Source organism: Cupressus sempervirens, chromosome 2 (assembly GCF_028749045.1).
Source record: "Cupressus sempervirens isolate cs-2001-9-10 chromosome 2, ASM2874904v1, whole genome shotgun sequence".
NCBI classification, from domain to species: domain Eukaryota; kingdom Viridiplantae; phylum Streptophyta; class Pinopsida; order Cupressales; family Cupressaceae; genus Cupressus; species Cupressus sempervirens.
This window is the reverse complement of record NC_143119.1, coordinates 766,415,718-766,422,204: the sequence shown is the minus strand read 5'-3', so window position 1 is coordinate 766,422,204 and position 6,487 is coordinate 766,415,718.

Below are 6,487 nucleotides of genomic sequence, written 5' to 3'. Positions count from 1 at the left end.
AGTCATCAAATCAACTTGATACTAGGAGAAAATCTACCTAACAAGGCTACTTACAAGATGACTCCAAGTCAAAATGCTGAAATTGCAAAACAAATACAAGATTTGTTGGCAAAAGGCTTAATAAGGAAGAGCTTGAGCCCTTGTGATGTACCAATTTTTCTTGCACCTAAGAAAGATGGCAAATGGAAAATGTGTATTGACTCTAGAAAAATCAACAAGATCACCATTAGATATAGATTCCCTATGCCAAGGATTGAGGATTTGTTAGATAATTTGGGAGGATCCTACTACTTCTCCAAGGTGGATTCAAAGTTAGGGTATCACCAAATTAGATTTAGACTTGGTGATGAATGGAAGACAACCTTCAAGACAAATAAAGGGTTGTATGATTGACTAGCAATGTCCTTTGGCTTAACAAATTCCCCAAGTACCTTCACGAGGTTAATGAATGAGGTGCTAGTAGACTTCATAGGTAAGTTTGTCATTGTATATTTAGATGACATTTTGATTTTTAGTATGTCCAAAGAGGAGCACATGAAGCACTTGGAGATGGTCTTACGGCGGCTACATCAAGAGAAGTTGTTGATTAATCAAGAGAAATGTAAGTTTGTAAAAACTAAATTAGTATATCTTTGGTTTGTTATTTCCAATGGGTGTATTAAAATGGATCTAGATAAGGTCAAGTCCATATTGGAGTGGCCAACACCTAAATTCATAGGAGATGTTAGGAGTTTTCATGGATTGGCATCCTATTATAGGAAGTTTGTGAGAGGATTCAACTATGTATGTGCTCTTATCCTTAACACCCTCAAAGGAGGCACAAAATGTCAATTTGAATGGATAGAGGCAATAGATAAGGGGTTTGAAGTATTGAAGAGGATTTCAACCCTACCTACCCTAAGGTTTCCAAACTTCAATTAGCTCTTTGTTGTAGAGTGTGATGCCAGTAAGCTATCCATCAGAGTAGTGCTAAGTCAAGAAGGACACCCTGTGGCATTCTTCTTTGAAAAGTTTAATGAGGCAAAATAGAGATACTCTACTTATGACCTTGAATTATATGCAATGGTCCAAGCCTTGAAAAAGTGGAGGCACTACCTCCTACCAAAGGAATTTGTATTGTATATAGACAACCATGCCGTTAGCTTCTTGAATGGGTAGGAGAAGTTAAATTAGAGACACCTCAAGTAGGTGGAATATTTGTAGGCCTTTACCTTTTTGATCTAGTACAAGAAAGGTGCAAGCAACAAGGTTGTTGATGCTCTCAGTAGAAGAGTACTAGCCATATAGGAGATACAATTGTAGTATGTGGGAATGGATGATCTAAGAGACCTCTACAGGGAGGATAAAGACTTCAAAGATGCCTATGAGGTATATGAAAAGTTCAAACAAGGTTTTAAAGTTGATTTTACTAATTATATGATGTAGGAAGGATTACTCTTCAAAGGACACTTATTATGCATTCCCCAATGTTCTACGAGGGAGAAAATAGTCAAGGAAAATCACCAAGGCAATTTAGGGGGGCATTTTGGAGTAGATAAGACACTTTAACAAGTCACTAGGTACTATCATTGGCCTAGGTTATAGACAGATGTAAGGAGGTTTGTGGAGACATGTCAAGTGTTTCAGAAGGCCAAAGGACATAGCAGTAATGTAGGGTTATACCAACCACTCACCATACCACATATGCGATGGGAGTGCTTGAGTATGGATTTTGTTTTAGGACTCCCTAAAATACCTAGAGGGCATGACAATGTATTTGTGGTTGTGGATCATTTTAGCAAGATGACACACTTCATCCCTTGCAAGCAAAAAAATGATGCTTCACATGTAGCAAGCTTATTCTTCAAGGATATAGTGAGAATCCATGGGTTTCCACTCAACACAGTGAGTGATAGAGATAGTAAATTTGAAGGAAAATTTTGGAGGAACATTTGGAAGATGATAGGGACAAATTTTTATATTTCTTTAGCTTACCATCCTTAGTTTTATAGGAAAAATGAGGTAGTGAATAGGTCTTTGGGAAACCTTTTAAGGTGTTTGACCAAGCAACATAGTCAATCTTGGGATCACATCATAACGTAGGCAGAGTATGCTTACAATGACTCCATCAATAGGAGTATTGGTAAGAGCCCATTTGAAATTGTATATGGGACTCATCGTAAGGGTATTTTGGAGTTGAGAGATCTTAGTTTACATGACAAGAGGAGTGCACAAGGGGAGTAATTTGTAGAATAAATGAAAGAGCTTCATGAACAAGTTAGAAAGACTTTGCAACATCAAGGGGAAAAGTGCAAGGAAAGGGTAGATGAGACAAGGAAGGAATTGTAGTTTAAGGTGTGAGATTTGGTGCTTGCCTACCTCAAAAAGGAGAGATTACCAAAGGGACAACCAACCAAATTGTTGATGAAGAAGATAGGGCCTCTGAAAATTCTACATAAGAATGGCTATGAAGTTAAACTTCCTCTTGACTTGGGGATTTCACCCATTTTTAATGTATGTGATCTATTCCATTACAAAGGTACTCATAATGATACTGATCAACACACTTTTGTAGACTTGGAGGGGGCATATTGGGTTCAAGACTTACCAACTCCTCAACCTTTACAGTTAGACAACATAGTGGACTCTAAGGTGATCAAGAACTAGGAAGGGAACCTATAGACCTATTTGGTGAAATGGAAGGGACAACTAGATGCTAAATCCACTTGGATGATTGAAGCAAGCATTTTGAATCATGGGGTCACCATTGCAGACCTCCTAACTCAAGGGACTTGAGTTCTTTGTCCCAAGGGAGTATGGTGCAGGGCACCTCCCTTATTTTTGGTTTTTGGGGTTGTTAAGGTTAATTAAGAGGTTTTTTGTGTTTAATAAGTTCCAAGAGTCCCTTGAATGCAACTAGTCCCAATGTGTTTGTTGAAAGAGCCAAAATTGCTCATTAGGTCCTAAATTGGTCAAAAGTTGGTCAATGAGCCAAAAATTGCTCAATAGGTTAGAAGTTGTTAGGGATGGGAAACTATGGTATTTGGTTACCTAATAGGTCCTAGGAATCCTAAATAGGGTCCTAGAATGGTCCTAGGTGGACCCATTTGACCAAAAGATGTAAAGAGCAAAAATTGCTGAAAAGTTGCAAAATTGCTCAAAAGTTGCAAATTTGCTCAAAAAGTTAGATTATGCATGTGTGAGCCTGTTGTACAAACAATTTCCTGAGTTTTTCATTGTGTTTATAATGTTTAATGCCCTAGTACAACTGTGTATGGATTGGAACAAGTGATTTGACTTTAGAAATTTTTAGTGATTTTTTTAAACTTTGTTTTTCATATTCACATTCTATCTCAAGTTGCAGGATTAATGAGTAGTGAAGGTTTCTTGGTGACTGGTCTGTGATTCTCTTTCATAGGGCTGCTACCACAATAATGGCTCTAATCTAATCAACCATAGTGGATAATGTGTGAAACCTTGTGGGATGTCAGGTTAAACATTTTAAATACTTTTTTTGATTGGTTTCCAAGTATTGGAGTGATGCCCTAGGTTGACTACTAGGAATAGGTGAGCTAGGACAGTGAAAAGATGTTGTTGCAGAGTACACCCATGATTAGTTTGGGCCAAACAAATGGCATTTAATGAAGACCTAGGATGTTACCTTGAAGTAACAAGTGATTGGAAGGATGCATTTAAAGTTTTAAAGGACCTAGAAGCCTCTTTGTGAAAACTAGTTCAGGGGCCTAAAAAGATAGGCTAGAAATAGGGCTCGAGGGTGAATAGGGTTATGGGTGCTTTGATGCTCTACAAATTTGGAATATAGTAGTACTAGGTGATATAGTTCAGATTATTAAGGTATTCCATGAGGTATTTTGGAAGGATTTGGAGAAATGGAATAACACAGTGTTACTAGACCTAAAGCAAATAGGCCTGTTTGGTCCTATTTAAAGGTAGTGACTTTTTAGTGATTGTTGAGGTGACTAGAAGTGTTAGAAAAGGTCAAGAAGGATATGGAGGGTATCTAAAACATTAGTAGAAGCCAAGGAAGGGTGAGAGAAAGAACCTAATAAAGGGTTTTCATTCCAAGGGAAGGAAGGGCTAGTAGGACTAGTGCCTTGGTAAAGGAGTTTGAGTCTACACCAAACCAATCATACCTAGGAGGCAAGTTGGGGTAAGAGTCTTGCAGACTGAGATTGGTGGGAAGTTCAAGGAAATAAGAACCTTTGGATGGTTCAAGGATTAGATCCTTAAAATGCAGTGGTTAATTGTTGGAACCCTAGACCCTTTTCATCACCAGCTATGATGTAAGTATCATAAGAGAGAAGAGAAACCCCCTCAAGTATGTCACCAAAATATGCAATATGAGACTCAACAAATAATGTTTAATATTCATCCAAGTAGTCATCCCACACTACAAGATATAAATCTCTTTGATTATATTGTTAGATATTAGAACTAAAGTATAAGGAAGTAGGGGGTAGAAAAGTAAAAATCTCAACACTTGTCTTAAGAACACAATGATGCAATTGTCTGAAGCTCTAATCACATACATAATTCTCGCCATGTAGAATGGTGGGTACATTATGAGCATAATCATCAAAAATAAAAAAATATGAAAAAGAATACAAGTTTGATGCCTAATCAACAACCCCAATACCTATGATATATCTAGTCTCCATGTCCCTAATATAAACATAATGATGGGTGAACTCAATAGTTTTTCCCTATACCCAATGAGTAATTTAGTAAATATAAAGGATATTAGTGGTGAAGTATGGTACACAAATAACATCATTAAATTTCCCCTTTACCATAGGAATACAACCCTTTACTCATCAATATACTAGGATAATTACAAGGATTAATATAAAAACAACTCACATAGAAGACTCCATATGATGTAAAGCACCTAAATAAGGAACCTTGGTACCTTACTCAAGATGGGTGGAAGTCATTATTTCTTTACCTCTATCTTTATCCTTGGGAGATGACGTGGATGGAAAAGCTTACAAATGTGTATACGAATATACACTGATGAGAGAGACTTAATATTGCTCTTTTGAATAATTTGAGTGAACTCATCAATATTATTAGGGAAGCATTTATGTTCATCATGTCATTTCATTTTACATTATGCACATTTTACCCTCTTTCTTCTAGATGATTCCTTTTTGGAATAACAAGGTTATTGGGAGAAAGGGGGTTGAGGTGGTGTGGGGGAATTAATGATCTATAAAACTTTTAATTTTTCAACTTTAAATAGATGATGCATGTGCATTGATCACTTTAACATCATTAACCATGTATTTCTAGATGCAAAATAAAATGAACAATAAATATAAATATACACAATCAAATTTTGGACACCATATCTATGGTGGAAAACTCCCCAGGATCAAAAGCTACATTCTCAAGTCCTTTTATTATGTGTCTCTTAGCAAATGTACATCACATAATATACATTAAGCCTCACATAGCATAAATTCCTCACATAGCCATAGATAGAAAATATTCTCAATAAAGCACTCGTGTTGTCTGAAGCATCCTTTATAAATAAAGGAAATGAATGTTATGGAATACTATCAAGGAGTGCTGAATGGGAATGTGATTTGGTCATGAGAGCAATGATGAATAATGGAAGGATGAAAAGTATGGGTGAAGGGTTATTTGAAAAATGAAGTAGAGGGGGAATGCAATCAAGATTATATTCTCAACGAGGAGTGGAGGAGGTTTTTAGGGGAGAAGGTTATTTGCAGAAAGGGGTAGAAGGGGTCTCAATAGGAAGTGAGGTCACTGAATGGGGTGTCTTGGCCTATTTTAGAGGGGAAGAAGGGAGTAAAGAAATGGTGGATTTTGATTCTCCTTAATAGGATAGAGGTGACGAACCTAGTCTTGGTTGGGAGATGAGCCCAAGGAGAAGAATGGAGAAACTAGATAAGGACTTGTGGCACTTCTTAGAATATTTAGATAGATATATGTTTCTTAACAACAATAGTGGTGGTTTGGAAGATACGAGGATGAAAGAAATAAAAATCACTCTAATAAGAAATTTAGAAGGCTCCTTCAATGCCGAAGAAGGGTTTGGGCTTATAGTGGCCTTATCCAAGCCATTATTGTGATGTAAAGGCTAATCAAACTTGGAGGTTAATTTAGCACAATTTTCTCCCTGTATTATTTCTACAGCCCAAGACGGGGTCAAGGGGCAACGCCCTTGCAGGGTCCTGGAGCAGCACCCTAGGTGCGCTCCTTATCATAGTACAGGGTGGGGTCAAGGGCAACACCCCCATGGGGGTTTTGGTGGGAAGCACCCCTAAAGCCAAAAATGCCCTTATATTGTAAAAGGCATCAACTACTATTTTTCTATTATTCTAGCCCTAATTTTGTAAGCAACAAAAAAAAAAGCTTGTATAAAAAGGTTTAGGGTTAGGGATTTTCATAAGGTGTGATGCAAAAATTGGTTCTTGCAATAGTATTGAGTTGTAAGGGATTACACATTGTAATCAGGTTG